At 39.3% G+C, this 20,153-nt stretch overlaps 1 protein-coding gene across 1 annotated transcript in view; it reads left to right on the top strand.

Annotated features, from left to right (window-relative positions):
* The first annotated feature begins 3,263 nt into the window (after positions 1 to 3,263).
* The window catches only part of LOC110057440 (sacsin-like), a 35,079-nt gene continuing 18,189 nt past the window's right edge, over positions 3,264 to 20,153 (top strand). The window contains exons 1-3 of the mRNA XM_089297283.1: positions 3,264 to 3,296; positions 12,196 to 12,259; positions 14,831 to 14,874. The gene's annotated coding sequence lies outside the window, so the exon portion shown is untranslated. The remainder of the gene's footprint in view (positions 3,297 to 12,195; positions 12,260 to 14,830; positions 14,875 to 20,153) is intronic.

The following is a 20,153-nucleotide window of genomic DNA, read 5'->3' on the forward strand; positions in this document are numbered from 1 at the left end:
TTATGTGATGAAGATGATTTCATGTTGTTACGGCGTAACACTAACCCTGATGTTTGTAGTGCCTCTGGTGTTAACAGGTCTGAGAAAATCTCAGGAGAACAGGCTGAGGACACTAACCCTGATATGTGTAGTGCAACTGGAGTTAACAGGTCTGAGAAAACCTCTGGCGAATAGGCTGAGAACACTAACCCTGATATGTGTAGTGCATCTGATTTTAATAGGTCGGGGAAAGTCTCAGATGAGCACGAGGCTGAGAAATTTATGACTGAGGAAAAAACTGATGGGAACCCTCAATCTGTGACTTAAGGTGCAAAATACCCCACCAGGGAGAGGAGACGCTCAGCATACCTTAGTGACGATGTTACTGATCTGGATGAGGTTATTGGTGAGAGTGAGCGGGTATTATCTCGTGTTGATTAGTGTTATAAGGTGTCAGCTTTCCCCCAGATATATCAAGAAGAAACTGAATCTCCTGAGTCAGAAAATTGGAAGGCAGCAATGAGACAAGAGATGGATTCTATTATCGAGAAGAAGACATTTATTCTAACCACTCCACCAGAAGGTATACGTAGAAATTCAGTTGGGGGCCGTTGGGTGTACACTATCAAAAAAGGTTCTGATGGTGCTAAAACCTAGAAGGCTAGGTATGTTGCTGAAGGCTATAGTCAAGTGAGAGGTGTAGATTATCAGGAAACATTTGCCCCTACGAGTGCTCTAGACTGAGTAGAATGACAGGAGTTATTATCCTTCTTATTACTTTTAAGCAATAAAAAAAGTGCTAGGATATGTTTTGACATCGTCAAGCAAACACATCAGGATAAAAAAAAAAGGCGACCCAAAGCTTTCAAACTGTAACTCTAGATCTGGCTATATTCTGCTGTGTGGAGGAAAATTTCATCAAAAGTTACGATAAAATTATGTATTCCTCAGTGCATGTGTTTTGTTAATCGCAATTCAGGAACTTGAAGCCAAATGCTAACCCTTCAAACAGATAAAATTGGCAATTTCTGAGCCACACAGACAACAAAACACAGACTGAGAGAGTTTAGGTGTATTTTGAATTGTAAGTCTTGTGCAAGCTAATGAAAATTATATTTCAGGTAATAATTTAAGTTACGCTCAATTTAATCCTCTCGGAATTCCCATAAACTGCCTTTAATTCTCGGTTGTAGTTTTAAATGCTATACTACTGGTTTGTCAAAGCAAATTTACAAATTATGAGCTTTAAGATTTCACACATAATAGTGATGCGGATTAATTAATTAAGTATTCTTAGAGCAAAATTTATTAAGTGATGTAGAGGAAGTGCTTTGTTTTGTAAATGGATGTCTACAACCATACAGTATATGAAATCATAGTTATTATCAAGTCATCGAGCGGTCGTAGGACTATCAGAATGAGATCTGTTAACCCTAAACTCGTATTACTTCGATCTATTTACGATTCAACTTTAATTGTCTTCTTCAGACCGTCGGATATATTTGTAGCGATCGCACGCATGCTTTCAACCTAATTGATATAAAAATTGAACGCAAGTTCGTTCCTCCCCAAAAAACCATAACATTCAGGAACCACTTTGCTTTCGCTACAATTTGTATCACTGATCAGACTACAATAATCCACCTCTTTGCTTTCTTTTTATTCCTGTCTTTTCTTTCAATCGTGATTTCTCCCGCCGGAAGACCAAGGTGTGGTAGGACATTACCATTGCGTATCAAATTTCGGAAAGTTTTCATGTGGCTCGGAACTTATTCAATGGGCTCGTTTTGTGTTATAACAATGTAAAGCTAAAATAAGTGGTATAATTGTGTCCTGTGCGGTTTTTATGTCGATTTGAGGCGATTTCTTGAGATTTTACTTTCAACGGCTTCTAGTTCTATATAAACCTCCGATTACTCAAAAACGTCTATTTGTTATTTTTATGCAAATCACCCAGTTTCTCGGAAAACTATCCTCCGGAACTAATATCAGGAATTTCACGGAATCTGTGACAGTTCTTGGAAAGGCTCTGTCCACTCTTGTTCGCATTTCGCACTAAAGCCACTGAATTCGTGGGTAAAGTGGGCTAAAAACGTATTTAGAAGCTTTCGTTCCAGCTTAAAAAGGTAAGTTGAGTAGTATTTAGAGTGAACAGTTTTGTCTTTATTTCAAGTCAAAGACATGAGGTTTTCTGCCATACAGCTCATGGCTAAATTGCGTTCACTCGAGCAATACCGACTATGCGATACTGAAATTACAACAACAGGAGATAATGGTACTTGTAGTTCGAGACAACCGCATCAGTCCTCGAAACAACGTAGAAAGAACACTGCCAATGAGCTACGTGTACGCTGAAAGCCTCAAATCTGTTAAGAAAAGGCTTGGAAGTTGTGTTGTAGCGGTAGAAACCGGTGAGAGTCCATTAAAATAATGCTGAGGTTCGCGTTTGTTTTGTTTTTTATTTTGATGTTTGTGGAGTATATAAAACGATTAAAATGCTTTCTTCGCTTTATACGAACGCCATTCAAAGATTCTGAATCGAATGCCAGCCGGTTTGAAAGTTAAACGTTAAGCATCAAACTAGTGCAACGGAGTGGGCTGACCGGTGGCAGGAGTAAACAGAATTCTAGACAGAATAATTAATGGAGCATTGCCAACTCTCAAAGGCTTTAAAATATCTCCCGTCACCTTGACATAGGAGAAGAACGTCCGTGAGCCGCTTTGAAAATAAATCAGAATAGAAGCTCGTTAAGCTACGGAAAAAATGGATTTAAAGCCGTTTAGTGTAAAACACAGACGCAGACCAGGGGTAAAATGCAGACTGAGGGTAAAATAAAATATTAATGATAAAAAACGAGTCATAAGGATAAAATAAAGAGTGTTCGTACAAAATGAAGTTGAATTTTGTACACGTCGTGTTTTGGCATCTCTTCTATCAAAATGGTCATACTAACGATTATTTGAGAACGCCGAAATGTTATAAATTCTCGTGTTTGGATAGCCGACTGTCACCTTCAGCAAATACCAATTCACAAACCTCTTGATATATTAAAGTCGAGTACAAAGATTGAATGTCTTTCACAAACTAGGCTCGATACCTCCGAGTTTAGCTTGCCCTGTTGTTGTGCTGTCGTGTTTTGCTTGCCTTGTGTTCCGAACAATTCCAAGGACATTTGAAGCAGCTAGGAAACGCGGTGGTTTGAACGTTATTAAGACTTGTCGATGAAAACAGAATGAAGGAACTGCGCTTCAAGAGTTGGTCGGTTCCAGACCTAATCGCGCAAACAAAATTCAAAATGGCCGACACGTAAACAAAGGTAAGATGCATAGAATTACGATTAGTTCGGGCCCTTGTGGGAAACTTGGGGAGTTCAAGAACTCGAGGTTGATAATATAATGTTTGACTAAGGGTCTGATTACATGGCGAATTTCAGCCCGGGCTGAAATTTCAGCCTGGTTAGCCGAGCTGAAATTTCAGCCCGGCTTCTGAAACAAATTCTCATGAAATCAAATTGCCGATTATATGAAGAAGGATTCAGCCCGGGCCGCAATTCAGCCCGGGCTGAAAATCCTAACCCGGTTTTTCAAACCGGGCTAGGATTTTCAGCCCGGGCAAACGGAATGAAAAGTCTGAAAAAATCCCATGTAATCGAAACGGAATTTCAACCCGGGCTGAAAAACAGGAAATAAGATGGCTGCCGCTACGAAGTAGAAGCGATCTCAGTGGAATAAAGGCGATAAAAGAGAGAATCTCTCTAATTTCAAAGCTTAGATGGGATATAAGAACATCGAGACAAGGTTAAACAGCACGAGGCTGTCAGGGAAGCCATGAACTCGGCAAGCTTGAGGACATATTTTCTTTCTATAAAAGTACGTCTTTCTGGCTGAGAGACAGGTTTCTTTTCAGTTCCATCATCACTGTAGGGTGTTACTATCCCAAAAGGTTAAAAATTGAGCGCCAACAAAAGGTCAAACTACGAGAGAAGCAATACGCCTATTTTCACGATTCGTGTTCTCGGTGCCATTTTGATTCTCTGGAGACTTTTCGCACACAATTTCATATTTGGCGCCGAGGCTAATATTTCATCCCGGGCTGAAATTCGTTATGTAATCGCAACAAAATTTCAGCCCCCCTAGCCGGGCTGAAATTCGCCATGTAATCAGGCCCTAAGGCTAGGAAACGCCTTTTGGTTTGCGTTTTCGGGATTTTGGAAAAAACAATTACGGGTACGCGTACGAACACTCCCAAGTCTTCATTTGATCCAGATTTGATCCTCGTGTTTTTTTATTAATATTTTACCCTCAGTCTGCATTTTACCCCTGGTCTGCAGTCTGCAGTCTCCATTTTACCCTCAGTCTGCATTTTACCCCCGGTCTGCAGTCTGCAGTGTACGTTTTACACTGACCGATTTAAAGCTGTTCTATTAAACATGCAGTTCAGCTCTTCACGTTTGTTTTGCCTTAAGACTCGATGCAGCTTGATTTTCCATTTAAAGAACAGACCTTTACTCGGTTTTTTCTGAACTTTCGATTTTGACCATATATAGGGAAAATCTGTCGACACTGGTAGAACAGCACCTAAAAATTAGTACTAATGGCCAAGTTTTAGAGTCGCATCTTGTAAAATAGCGAAAATATGGTTCTACAAAGTCGGAAAATCAATTACTGACGTATTTATATGCTGCACATTTAACCAGCGAAAAGATTCGAGAGTTGACAACAGTAAACTCATCACTTTCCTCAAACCGTTAAGGAGCTCTAGAGGAAAATCTATTTTGAACCCGCTGATTTTTGCAACAAATGCTGTCACATCAAGATTTGACTAGAAGGACTTTAATAAAGTGTATCTGAACCCCAGGAGCTCTTTTTGAAAGCCACTGTCAACGAATTGTATACTGATGACGCTGAACTGGCTGAAGTATTGAAAGTCTGTGGTGAAGATTTAGATACCTCCAACAATAACACCTAAGATAACATTCGAATTAGGCAAAGAAATCTTATAGTCTGTGGGGACTGTGTAGTAGGTAATAAGTGGTTAATTCATCACACAACATTTAAAAGTTGCACTTCAATTCGTTTAATGAACCTGTGCAATAAGAAAGGTACGACGTTGAAATAACATGTCCGATCAATGGTTTTAATCAGTTAAAAATTGCTGGAAAATACTCTCGGATGGCTGGAAACGGTATTTCAGAGAAAGTGTATTTCAAAATCTCCCGGGGGAGCATGCCCCGGAGCCCCTCAGAAACTTACGCCTTTGGGACTCATGATGTGCCCCTCCCCCCTCCCCAATAAATTTAACCCTGCTACGGCACTGCTTTGAAGACAAATAATCAACTCTGTATTTTTGTTGTTTGTTTTCGTTTTCTTAACCTTGCTTTATTGCACCCTTTGATGATTAAAATTCAGGGAACTGCTTTTATTACGTCAAAAACTCTAAAAAACGTTTAGTTGTTATTTTTAAGCAAATCACCCAGTTTCTCGGAAAACTATCCTCCGGAACTAATATCAGGAATTTCACGGAATCTGTGACAGTTCTTGGAAAGGCTCTGTCCACTCTTGTTCGCATTTCGCACTAAAGCCACTGAATTCGTGGGTAAAGTGGGCTAAAAACGTATTTAGAAGCTTTCGTTCCAGCTTAAAAAGGTAAGTTGAGTAGTATTTAGAGTGAACAGTTTTGTCTTTATTTCAAGTCAAAGACATGAGGTTTTCTGCCATACAGCTCATGGCTAAATTGCGTTCACTCGAGCAATACCGACTATGCGATACTGAAATTACAACAACAGGAGATAATGGTACTTGTAGTTCGAGACAACCGCATCAGTCCTCGAAACAACGTAGAAAGAACACTGCCAATGAGCTACGTGTACGCTGAAAGCCTCAAATCTGTTAAGAAAAGGCTTGGAAGTTGTGTTGTAGCGGTAGAAACCGGTGAGAGTCCATTAAAATAATGCTGAGGTTCGCGTTTGTTTTGTTTTTTATTTTGATGTTTGTGGAGTATATAAAACGATTAAAATGCTTTCTTCGCTTTATACGAACGCCATTCAAAGATTCTGAATTGAATGCCAGCCGGTTTGAAAGTTAAACGTTTAGCATCAAACTAGTGCAACGGAGTGGGCTGACCGGTGGCAGGAGTAAACAGAACTCTAGACAGAATAATTAATGGAGCATTGCCAACTCTCAAAGGCTTTAAAATATCTCCCGTCACCTTGACATAGGAGAAGAACGTCCGTGAGCCGCTTTGAAAATAAATCAGAATAGAAGCTCGGTAAGCTACGGAAAAAATGGATTTAAAGCTGTTCTGTTAAAGGTGCAGTTCAGCTCTTCACGTTTGTTTTGCCTTAAGACTCGATGTAGCTTGATTTTCCTTTTAAAGAATAGACCTTTACTCGGTTTTTTCTGAACTTTCGATTTTGACCATATATAGGGAAAATCTATCGACACTGGTAGAAAGGGCACCTAAAAATTAGTACTAATGGCCAAGTTTTAGACTCGCATCTTGCAAAATGGCGAAAATATGGTTCTACAAAGTCGGAAAATCAGTTACTGACGTATTTATATGCTGCATATTTAACCAGCGTGTGTAATGTTCCCGACTCTGCGAAGCTATAGTGTTGCGATCTTAAAAGATAAGACTCCCAAACTTAGGTATTTTGCTAAATTTTAGGTGCTCTTTCGAGCGATGTCGACGGAATTTCGTGACATGGGCCTATTTCAAAAGCTGAAAAAGCCGTGGAAAGGTCTTTCGATCAACAGCCGCAGCTGAAATAACTCGGCGCAAGTTTCGTACCCACATGCATGGTTAACCCACTTCTTTGAAAGATTTCAACGTTCTTTTGCAAAATTGTAATCTTAATCTTATTTGGAGAAAAAAAAAAAAGAGAGACAAAATGCATCCGATATCAGGGGATTTCTAGACCTCTATACGAAGTTTAATATTTCTTGCAGTTTCTTTTTAATTTCTCAGTTGTTTAATTTCCACTCTAAAATATATTTTTCAGCGACTAAATTCCTATTCTGGTCGATAACAACAGAAAATTTGCCATGGCTAGCAATCCTTTGCAAGCCAAGTGATTCTTTTATAATTTGCATTGCAAGAAATTTCCGGGAAATGTTTGTGTTTTTGATGCTATGAACTCGGCGTACAAAGATAAATTGGTATTCAGTATTTGAGGGCTTACAAGGAATACCTTTGATTCCATTCGCATTAACATAGACCCGTGTATTCTTCATGAAACGTTTTCCAACGCAATTTGAAAATTGCAGTCGAAAATTACTACAAATGTAAAAGAAATTTTCATAAACTTTCTATTAAAGGCCACGAAACTGACTATATTTACTCATTTTCAATTGCTGTAAAACTCGACATTTCATGATATTTCTAGACAAGAAGTGAGACATTTCATTACAAGAACCATCGTTGCGTGCAAGGCTCAGAACTTCATGTCTTTCAATCAATATTTAGTTTTCCGGTGTTGTTACAAGTGGTAACACTTTCACTCAACACTGAGCTGAAATGAATCCGTTCTGCTATCTAGTTTCTGTGCTGCAAAGTTTTGTATTCATAACATGGATCGAGAACTTTTTTAGATATTTTCCTGCACCAAACGAGATCAGGTCAAGAATGACAACGACACTGAACATGTTCTAAACTGGTTCGAGGGGAAAGTGCTGATGCAATCGATCGTCTAGGAATTAACCTCTGTTGCTGACTGCAAGAATCTTTAATGAACGCAAAACGCAGAAACACAGAAACACAACTTTTTATTTCGGTGTTTCGAGCTTTTGCCAGTCATGCTGACCTCTTTCCGCACGGGATATAGCAGCCGGACCTTTCAGGGGTCTGTTGCTGCTGTTTACTCAACCAACTACAGTCCTTGGACTCTTAGGTACATGCAAAAAGCATTTACTACAAAGTTTGGAAATAAAGTGATGCTTGATATATATACCTCAATATAATGTTGAAATAAAAATGCTTTCCTTTAAGCCAGAAAAATCGGCAATTACAATCTGTTTGAAAGTATAATGCAACTGATACGGTCCTGATTAGAGACAGGACGAACTTCTAATGCATGAGAAGTTAATTTAATAGGAAAGCTGAATTCCTTTTGTTTTAGTTTTTTGTTTACTTATTTCATTCCAAAATGGTTGGCCATAATTTGGAATGAGTCCAGGTTATCTTTACGCGTACACAAATATCCCTGGCTCTTAAAATCAAAGTTGCTGTGAGCCACTCAACTTGGGAAATAGATCGTCTGTAAATAGTGACAACTTTGATGCCACTGACTTCAGGTTTTAATCCAGAGGTTAAGTTAAAGTTAAAGCCCAAAGGCAAAACGTAACAGTAATAGAGTACACGATGAGATGTAACACCGTTGAAAGCATTCATAAAATTGTTGGTGATCCTGGGGGAGGCTATTCATTGACAAGCCTGCGAGCCCGAGCCGCGAGCCGCGAGCCCTGAAAGATTCCCACCAAAAAATCCAAAAACGGGCATAATGCCCTAATACGGTATTTATTACATGCGGGGTGCTTATTATTATTATGCCAATACCCGAGGAAAATGGAACGACATTTGCGATCAAACCGGGCCAACCAAGAGGAATCAGACTCTTACCATCTTTAATTTCTTTTCCGAATTCCCTACATAAGTGAAGAGAAGTAGGGCAGTTTGTCAGAAATGAAACAGCAAATTTCGGTCGACCGAAATAAGTGGACCTCCTCCAGAAGTGATCCTGAATATTCCGGTCGGAAGAACTTTCCATTTGACTTCCGACCGAAATTTCAGGAATCTTTGGCATAGTTATAATGGGAAACACCCGCGGTCCTCATGTGCTGGTGCACTGTAGCATGGCAAGTGAGGTGATGGAAGGGTTGTCCCCTCTTTTTTATTTCTACCAATTAAGTAGATACTATAGGACGACCTTTTGCCCATCTTGCTCTTTGGTAGCTGCAAGCGAGGTAAACGGAATTGTCGTGACAGCGTGACATTTTATATTAAAGTTGACAGCTAGGATCACGAGATTCGTAAAAATTGTAATCGGGGACAGGAGTGATTGCGAAATAGGTTTTTATCGAGAGAACACAGAAATAGGACGCGTCGTAACACTGGAAAGGAATTAATCAAGGATTTGGCGAGTTGTGAGCGTGCGAGGAAAGGTGCACCCCACAAGTTTGGTACAGAGGTAAACACTTGCTATTTTTTAAATAGTTTGCAAGGAGTTGTGATTTTTTTCAGAACAGTACACTGGGCCGGGTGGACGGGCTTTATCCCCAAACTTTTGAATTGCTCGAAGTAAGCAGTCGTCCAGTCCTTCGATTTTTACAAAGGAACTTACAAAAAAAAAAACAAAAACAAAAACAAAAACAAAAACAAAAACAAAAAACAATTAAGAGCCTGGTTTCCCGTGAGACAAAACAACGGACAACTGTGAGCCAAAACAAACCAACAATAAACAAACAAAAATTATGAATCTTTCGTGGCGGTGCTTCTTGATATATCATCTTGATAATTACCTGAAATTCGCCTCACTTAAACGTTTCCCTGTTTATATTTGGATGTTAGCCAATTTTACATAATCAACATTTTGATACGAAAATTTACGAGGGAAACTCAAAATTTCATACATATCTGAAACTAAAACTGACCTTCAAAATCCGTTTTGATACAGACGGAATAACTACTTGCGCGGAATTTCACGCACGAAAGAAGAGCGGAAACTTTTGTTTGTTCTGGCAAGTGTAGCATTTACTGAGTAAAAGAACGTTGACGTTAAATTAAACACTCAAAAAAAAAAAAAAAAAAGCAGTGGCTCGCAAAAATAGGCTCGCGGCTTGCGGCTCCGGCTCGCTGGCTCGCTCCTGGCTCGCACATTAGTTACACTCGTTTAATAAAGAATGTACGGCTTCTTCTGTGATCAGCAAAGTAAGTATAATCGAATTCTCATTTTAATTCCTATTTTTTTTGTTCTTTATTTTCCCAGGCGATATCAGTGATTTTTTCTTTCTTTGTTACCTTTTGAGAGATCTTTGAAATAAAAAAAATATATATATGTGTCCAACGTAGAGTCAAAATACCACTAGGACAGCACCGCGTCTTGTCTGCTCAACAAAGTTAAGCCCTGTCCGGCGGTTTTCCTGCTTGGATGGGTTACCAAATATGAATAGCCCGTGTTGTAATAACTTCTTTCATTTTTTTTTTTTTGCTTGCTTTTTATTTTCTTCCCATTCCAAGGCGATATTAGTAACCGCTGAACTGCCAGTCTTGTGTGATATCTTTTTTTTCTATTAATCAATTATTTTGATCAAATCTTTTCGCCATGGCCGTATTCATCTTTGAAATATCTATTGACAATACTGTATAAATAAAAGCAAAAGGCGTCGTTCGAATTCTCCTCAATTCTCTTGTCTGTTGATCATCCAAAATAATAAAAGAAACGCTCTGACTTGTTTTCCGCTGATCTCTCGATTACGCGAGTCGGATCTACAAGTGCGCGCGGGATCAAACAGTGGCTAGTAATCGAACCTATTCCGTTTCAAGTGGTATCTTTTAAGCGTCAATGAAGCTCGAGTAACTTCCACATTAGTCTTCTCAATTTTAAAAACATTCTATATGTAGGGTTCAGAGCCACCTTAAATTTTCAAAAAATAAAGGTGGCTCTGAACCCTATGTACATAATTTTTTTAAACTTTGCCAAAAGTTGGGTCGTATCATGCTTATCAAAATTTGAAAATAGCAAAAAATTTCACCGTGCCATTCTTGAATTATAAGCTCCTAAAGCTGTAATCAAAGGTGTTTTTAGCACGTCATACATTTGCTATGGTAACCTAAAGTGTCACGAAAATGATAACGTGTTCACCAATGATTGGGCAGTTTTTTGATACCATAATCGTAGCATTAAGTGATAACAAGTGGTTATAACGACCCATCAAAATGTAAGTGCTAGAAACTGTTTTGAGTGACCTTAAAACACGGGAATAAGCACGTGTACCCGTGCTATTCACTTGATGCGCGGCTAGTTACTGCTAAGACTTGCCAGCGAAATGCCGAAATACAGGGCTCGTCGGGTCTTACTTTGGCAATGAATTGTGAAAAATAGAAAGAGAAGACTCGCATTACATACAGCTCAGAGAACAGTGTATCGGAGACCACCGCTATTGCTCCAAGTGACATGCTTGACCATGCTTTTGTTAGGGAACAACAATTGAACCACGGTCTCTTGGGCAGCGGTCTGAGCAACGGTCATGAGCTGCGGTCTTGACGTCAGCAATGACTTTCGTTCCCGATCGCGAAATTGTCCTTGTACAGCGCATGCTCGTCAGGGGGGGATAGCGTTTGGCAGATGGGGGAGTATTTTTGTATTTTTGTGACGTTTGCCCTGTCCACATTTGAATCAATTATTTTGTAATTTGCATAATTTATGAATTGAGTTCAGCGAGTGTTTAGAATGGCGTTTGCTGAAACGCCAAACCACTGCCGCATCATCCGACTCGGCAAGTCGAACTTATGCTAGAGTCGAACCACTTAATTTGAGTCGAACTTAAATGCGGCAAACGTGGCACCATTCATGCGCCTATTTCAAAATTAATAGGTTCGACGAATTAAGGTGGCTCAAAACAGTTTCCAGCACTTAGATTTTGATGGGTTGTTATGACCACTCCTTATTACTTGATGCTACAATCATGGTATCAAAAAACTGCCCAATCATTGGTGAACACGTTGTTATCATTTTCGTAACACAATAGGTTACCATAGCAACAGCATGACCTGCTAAAAACACCCTTAATTACAGCTTCAGGGGCTTATAATTCAAAAATAGCACGGTGAAATTTTTTATATCATCAAAATTTGGTAAGCATGATCAAATGCAATTTTTGGCAAAGTTTAATAAACTTCTGCAGGTGGGGTTCAGAGCCACCTTAAATTTTCGAAAATTTAAGGTGGCTCTGAACTCCACCTACAGAATTTTCGAGCAGGTCATACTGTTGCTATGATATCCTATTGTGTTACGAAAATGATAACAACGCGTTCACTAATGGTTGAGCATTTTTTTCGATACCATGATTGCAGCATCAAGTGATAAAGAGTGGTCATAACGACCCATCAAAATCTAAGTGCTGGAAACTGTTTTGCGCCACCTTAAGTTAGACTTAGATTCGACGTTTGCCCTAGGCCTTAGGTTTCAGGTTAATTAGGCTATGATTTTCATTTTTCAGGCGACATAACTGCGAGAAGGAACCGAAATCAAAGGACTTGAAGTTCTCAAAGAGGTACGTATCGGTATGTATGAAATTACAACCTTAAAATTAAAACTGGTACTGATTTTTATTGTTTGTTTTGCTTGTCGAGACCTTCCTCTGAATCGGTAAGATCCTCATTTCATCAATTAAACTGAAATGCAAATACAAATCCATAAGGACATCTGAAAAGAAAAGAAGAATGTTTATTATATAAACAAGAGTGAAATACCAGGTGAGCTTTCGCGCGTAAATATGACATCTTCACATGTGAAAATATATATGTTATTTGTCGGGTGGGAGGTCCGTAAAGTGAAAAACTGTGACCGTGGTCTTGAAAATGCTGCCCGAGGTCACAGTTTTTCACCATACGGACCGACCCTAAGCCGGCAAATAACATGTTTATTTTTTTTTTTTCTGCAGTAAATTGGTTTTACAGAGTACAAATGGGTTTGTTTCCGCAACTCTTGTCATTGCGCGCCGTCTGCTAACGATTTGCAAAAAATCTCGGCAACGAGCGAGTAACTCAGATAGAACACAAAGAAATATGTATTAAAGAATAGATTTTTTTCGACCTACTTTATGTTAGTTGCAGTTATTTCACCAGTTAAATTCTCCAAAATTGTTTTTGCGGGGTGAAATTTCGTGCGAAGTTTAAAGTTTTACTACAAAAACAATTTCTGTCAGTCGTTGCTTTTAAAATCACTTGAAATCAGACTTTTCTACCGTAAATTGAATAGCAGAAAGCGGGGAAATTCGTTAAGTGTATTCCACAGAAATTCTCCTAAATACAGCAACGATCAGAGAGGTAGACTCGACTGAAATTGATTCAAATTTTACGGCGAGCGAAACACAGGATTAGGCGCCATTACAGCGCCAAGCTACAAACAACCAAGCAAACTCTCACAACTTCAAAACACTCAATTGAATTTACTTACAGTGACTTTCCTTGCCATTCTAAAGTGAACAGAGATAAACTTGCGTTGACCAATCGTCGATGGACGTGTAAAAAAGGCAAAAGATTGACCGATTACCGCTAACTTTTGGAAGAAAAATTTAGGCAGCGAAGAAAAAATCCGGCCCGTGGATGGGCCGTATCGTAAAAAGCTGGACCGGTCACGTACGCATGATTAGCCAATCAAATTCGAGGATTTAGGAATCCGGCCCGCTCAGATGCTTGAGAAAAAAATAAAACATGCTATTTCACACGTGAAAATAACATGTTATTTCGCGAGTGAAAAGATCACCATTGCTATGGTTACATAATCCTTAAAAAGTACGTAGATGTGTTGCTGTATGATCGAAACATGATCGGTTCTTCCTCGGAAATCTTCGGTTATCTTCGGCAATCTTCGGAAATTTTCGGAAAATGTTCGGAAACGTTTTCTGGCCTTCGGACAACTTTTGGAGAATCTTCGGAAATCTTCGGAAAGTCCTCGGAAATCTTCGGAAAATCGTCAAAAACGTCGTCATTAGTATGTTTATATAATAAACAGAATATTACATGCCCGCTTATGGATACGAATTTTATCTTCTCGTGTTCAACTCGATATCGAGATATCGAGTTGAACACGAGAAGATAAAATTCGTATCCACAAGCGGGCATGTAATATCCTCTATTATACATATATTTATGATCTTGCGGATTATATACGAGTCTTGTTAGGGTGACGAGGTCGCAATACGAAAAGTGCAACTCGGCCTCCACATACTATTCGTCGTGTGGATACGTTTGAGAGCTTTGTTCCTCTTAAGGACAATTTAATTTACATTCAGGAAGAATTGATCCGCTTCGCTTTCGGTATTATCCGAGAGAAATTCGTCGCCCCAGGAACCTGGTATCACGAGATCAGAATGCTATCTCTTTTCAGCCGTGTTATTAAATTAAACTCACACACACTTTCCGCGAGCGTTTGCGATCCTGCGATCGTGATCGCAGACGATCTTTCTATCTTCTGTGGTCGTCTGTGAACAACTGCGATCAATTGCGATCGTGAGATCATATGGAAGCACATATGGTTCTGGGATCTGCGATCGAAACGCATGCCATATTATGCCACATTAAGAGCCATGCTTCTAAGCAACAAGCCTCTTGCGACTGTTAGGGTGCGCTGTTTCTGTAAGAAAATCCAAGATTGGATTCTCAAATCCGAAAGAATCCGAAAACGGATTTTGCGTTTCTTTGCAATCTAAACAGATCAACCCAAGATCTCTCGGATCATGGTGCGTCAAAGGAACCGAAGAATCCACTACCAGAGAGTGTGCACTTGTTTTGCATTATCGGTAGCCTTTGATGGACAGCATGCAACAGGACTCTATTAGGCGTTATCGTTTGTCCTTTAGGCTTACGTCAGACCTGGACAGTTTGTAATACTCTACTGTGAGTTTACATTAGCATTTTGTAATATTTGTACGTTTAGACACATTCTGATCATGACCATACATGGACCATCGCATCCCACGTTAACACCTCCAAGTGTCTTGTTTTCATGTAAATTACCCAGTTTCTCGGAAAAGTATCCTCCCAGATTTCCGGGAATCTCTGACAGTTCGAGGAAAGGCTCTGTCCACTCTTGTTCTCTTTTCGCACTAAATTCAATAAATTATTTTGTAGGTAAAGCGGGAAAACATTAAGACGCGTTCGATCCAGTTTGGAAGGTGAGTATAGTAAACAGCTAATTGTCTTTGTTTCAAGTTAGAGGAGGTTTTCTGCCATTCGGCCCAACGTGCTAAATTGTGTTCACTTACTAGTACAGACTACAGTGACCACAAAAGCTAACGTACGGTACATGCACCTTAAGTTCGCGGAGACAAAGAGTTCCGTTGGCGAGTCAGTGAACTTCAGAACATGTACCTTGAAAATATCAAATTGTCGAAGAAAGACGTCGAGGTCGTATTAATGGCTGTTGAACGTCAGAACATGTACCTTGAAAATGTCAAATATTCGAGGAAAGACGTCGAGGTCGTATTTATGGCTGTTGATACCGGTGAAAAATGCTGACGTTGAGCTCGTGCTAAGCATGGCCGCATCACGATAAACTGGCTTGATCGGTTTGATTTTCATTCTGGAGTAAAGGGATGAAAGTGCTTTCTTTGCCTAAAATAATGCTATTAATCGGTTCCGAACTGATTTTCAGCCTGCTTGAAAATACAACGTTTAGCATCAAACAAATTCAACGAACCGGGATCCTTCTCAGGGAATGGTGGCAGGAGTAAACAAAAAACTGCAACTGTGGAGAGCCGCTACAAAAAAAAATGAGACTAGAATCCCGTTAGGCCACGGGAAAATGGATTTAAAGCTGTATTATGAAAGTATTGCTATAAAAAACATGGAGTTCAGCTCATCGTTATTTTACTAAAGATTCAATGTAGCTTAGCTTAGCTTTCCACGATTCAATGTAGCTTAGCTTTCCACCTGAAAGATTTTAACGCTATTTTGCGAAATTGTAATTGAATATATATGTAGGAGAAAATTCTTTTAGGTTATGTGGAGGAAAGGGGGGCAGCCGGTATATCCATCTAGTACTAGAGGATTTGTACGAGGTTTAATACTCACATAATTAAGCACTTACTTTTTCAGCGACCAAATTTCTATTTTGGTCGGTATCAAAAGATGAGATTATCAGAAGCGAAGTGATTCTCAGAAATTTGCGTTGTGAGAAATTTCCGGGAAATGCTTGTTCTTACATGCTATGGACCCGGGTACAAAGGTTACAGCTGAAATTCTTATAGTCGCAGCATAAATTTGTGACTGACAACAAAAAGTTGTGATTCCATACGAATAGAAACCTGAACCGTTTCAGTGGTTTCAAGGTCGACAATTACTAAAACTTTAAATTAAATGTCCTCAAGCCTTCCTATTCTAGGTAACGTACACATGAGAAGTTACGACCCGTCTGTAACAGTTGCATTACACTTTCAAACAGATTGCGTTTGCGATTTTCAGCGTAGCTTAACAAAAAGCAACTTTATGTCAACGTTATTTTAAGGTATTTCATGCATCAGTCTATTCCAAAACTGTATAGTGAAAGTGAGTGTTTTTTGCAATACGTAATTTAAGGTGGCCGAACACAGATTTCGCGCGCGCTTTTGCTGATGCAATTCAGCGCGCGCACAAGGATTGCAAAAAAACAAACATGCCGTCAATACAGCGATCATTTTATTTACTCAGTACCTGCTTTGTCTGCGTTATTTTTCTCTATAATTGAACCCGGTGTATTGATGGCTTTAGTCTTTTATTACAAAGATATGTTAGAAAAGGTAACGATACAAAGAACCCAGCAATTCTCAGCTTTTTCTTTGTTACCGAAAGAACCCAGTTAAATGCAGCGCATGCGTAGTAAGTCAAAAAATTGCGATTGAATGAAAATTGCACTCTCGGAAATAAGCCTATTACTCGAAAACCACTCATTAGAATTTCACGAAATTTGGAACGAAACTACTTAATAAAATAAGTAACTGGAGTACTGAAAATAATTGAACTTTGACAAAGGAAATTCTAGATATTCCAGTGAACCTTCAACAAGGGATAATTAAAGATCTCTCTGTTAAATTATTAGCAAAATGGTGTTAACTTGTGTGAATCGTTACAAGCTTGTTGCATGCAAATTATAAAGAAAATCTAATGACTAGATTTTCTATAAATAAACAAAACCGATTTTAAAGGCCTGTTTATATTTATTCATGTTGCCATGGCAACGGCACATACGTCAGCCTAACCATCGAAAAACCAAAGTTTGTGTTGTTAACTTGCTTGCTGCCAGTTTTGGCGACCGAGGGATCAAGGGTTTTAGAGAAAAAGGTGAATGAACACAGGTATCAAAAACTGTGTTCAGCCACCTTAAGTCGAAGCAGTGAAGTCGAACTTCGGAAACTGATTCCCTGAGGGTTCTGGTTACTATATTCCGAGAAAGAAGCTGAAGGGCTCTGGCCGGCCGAAAGCTCGAAACACCGAAATAAAACTCGCGATTCCACTTTCTTCGTTCTGTCTTCATTAAAAATTCTTGCTTGGTAACCGTGTTGAATAGGCCACGTTCGATACATCAATATTCTAACATGACTCCGCGGCTGTCGGGTCAAAATTGTAAATTTTTTAAGTTTCTTTTGTCTTTCAATTCCCAAAAGAGACTTGGATACAAAGAAAACAACACCAAATATAGAAGTTTGCCCTAAAAGCCTCGGAGCCATGTTAGAATATTGACATATCTAATGTGGCCTATTCCTTGCCGATCGATTGTATTAGCCATTCACATTACCAGAAGCAAACATGTGAAACACCGTGTTAAATACTATTTAAAAATGTGGTTGTTTTCGCATGGTATTATACTTTTTTCACATATGATGTGAAGTTCCGATATGCATGTGGAATTCGCCATGTGAAAGACGTGAACACTGTGTGAAAAGTGTTTTTCTTTTCACACAATCACAGCTCACAAGTTCTACAGACAACTTCAGGTGGAATTCGCGTGAGCAGAAAGTATGTCAAACCCAGTGCGAAAAAGGCGTCTATTTCACACAGTATTCACATTTTTTCATATGTATCATGAAATTTTGTCGCGTGAACTGCATCTGAAAAGAGTTTCATCTGCCTTGTTTAACAACTACAAAATAGTGCTGGAGCTCACTTGTAATTATTTTTGTAGTAGTTTTGGTCTAGAAAACACGACCTAGAGTGTTATTTTCTTGACACAGCAAAAACTGCGTATTGTAGGAGATTGGTTAAGAGGCGCTAGAGTGTAGACGTGTGCTTTGGTGCTCCGATGATAAGTTCGTAGACAAGACACTGAAATATACCTCTCCTGCTCCCTGGGTTTAGCCTTTACTATTCAAAACGTGTAGAAGCAGAAGGATGCCACCGAAAAAGTAAGTTCAGACCCAAGGAAAGCGAGCGAGGGAAGGTAGTTCTAATAGCGACCAAGATGGCGACACTATTTTCCTTAAAATGCCAAAACGGATTTCAGCACTGGATAGCAAAGATAAAGAAAACACGAAGAGATCAGAAAATATGCAAACTGACCTCGACCAGGCAAATGCAGAAATCTCTCTGCTACGCGAGCAAGTCAAGTCGCCAGAGGAATCCCTTAAATTTACATAAGCAGAGCATGAATTAGCTCTTATTAACCGAGCAGGAGGTCTGTATGGGAGAATCTTGACCGAGGTCGCGAGTACAGACCGAACGCAGTGAGGTCTGTGCACACGACCGAGGTCAAGATTCTCACATACAGACCAACTTAGCTCGGTTAATAAGATGTTTATTATGTGGCAAAGAAGAAAACTTTAATTCGTTTAACGTAACTGGTTTGTACTAGCTGACATTTTGCTTGCGAACGGCGATGAGCTTAACTTAAACCTGCCGAAATTTGCTCGTCCTCCCTACTTTTTTGTGTCATCAAGCTTTTTGGCACTTCCATAAATGATTGAGAAGAAAATAAAAGAAAATGGTGAACATTTTTGTATTTTAGTTTGCTACTTTTTCAACGCAAAATGAAACGGGTCTGGGTGCCGGTCTAGATGGGGAAATCTAGACCGCGGTCAATATCGATTTCAGCCAATCAAATTCGTGAATTCGATAGTTCCCAGTCCTTGTGAGACACAGCCATATAATAAGAAGTTTTAACAAGTGCGAAGATGAACTTATCCGACAGAATATTTACAGCAGACGTTGAAACTTAATCATATATGGGATAGAAGAGTCAGAGACAGAGAACTGTGTATCTCAAGTCAAAAATGTAATGTTGTCCGTTTTGAAGATTAACGAAGAAATAGTCAATTCAATTAATTAACGAAGAAATAGTCAATTCAATTAATTAACGAAGAAATAGTCAATTCAATTAATTAACGAAGAAATAGTCAATTCAATTAATTAACGAAGAAATAGTCAATTCATGGCGCGCATCGTTTAGGTAAGTCTAAACAAATTAGTGGAAGGCCCAGACCAGTCATTGCGCGTTTAACTTGTCGAGAAGATCGAGACCTGGTTTGGCGACAAAGATACAACCTAAAAGGCAGTCGTTATAGGGCTATCTGTAAAACAAGGAACGGGGAAACGGGGAATTGGAATGGGAAACGAGGAATGGGAATGGGAAACGGGGAATGGGAATGGGAAACGGGGAATGGGAATGGGAAACGGGGAATGGGAATGGGAAACGGGAATGGGAAACGGGAAACGGGAATGGACAACGAGAATGCGAAACGGGGAACGGGGAACGGGGCATCATTAAACTGGGGAATCTTTAATAGCGGGAATCTTTAAAGGCGGGAATCTTTAAAATGGGGAATCTTTAAAACGGGGAATCTTGAAAAGCGGGAATCTTTAAAAGCGGGAATCTTTAAGAGCGGGAATCTTTAAAATGGGGAATCTTTAAAACGGGGAATCTTTAAAATGAGGAATCTTTAAAATGGGGAATCTTTAAAATGGGGAATCTTTAAAATGGGGAATCTTTAAAAGCGGGAATCTTTAAAACGGAAAATATTTAACAGCGTTAATCTTTACTGAAAAGTGAGCTAGAATTTCTCGGTTTCGCACCGGGTGCTATTTATTCTGTCACATGTATCAACTCAACAGGTACAGAGACAGTTGTGAAAGTTATTCATGGTAATTATATTGCACGCTATTAAGCACATCGGTTTAGCGGGATAGTGGAGCGGTTCAAATCTCGATTCTCACTCTTTGCGATCCGCTACACCGACAGAGGAATCGGACCGCCTGGATTTATCTTATTTCCGGACTGTGACGTTTTTAAATTGAGTTTCGTGGCGATAGATATTTGTCCTAGCCTTACTAATGGTAGGACTTACGACTTAACGACAAATATATGTCAAGGAAAACACATTTTTGGTTATTTAATCGATCAATCAACAGTCCCCTAAATCTGGTTTTCACATGACGTCGTTAAAATTCAAACTACAAAACTATTGATCCTCCTGAGATTTTACTT

The sequence above is a fragment of the Orbicella faveolata genome, unplaced genomic scaffold, assembly GCF_042242905.1.
Source record: "Orbicella faveolata isolate gen_17 unplaced genomic scaffold, um_ofav_v1 contig_3, whole genome shotgun sequence".
NCBI classification, from domain to species: Eukaryota; Metazoa; Cnidaria; class Anthozoa; order Scleractinia; family Merulinidae; genus Orbicella; species Orbicella faveolata.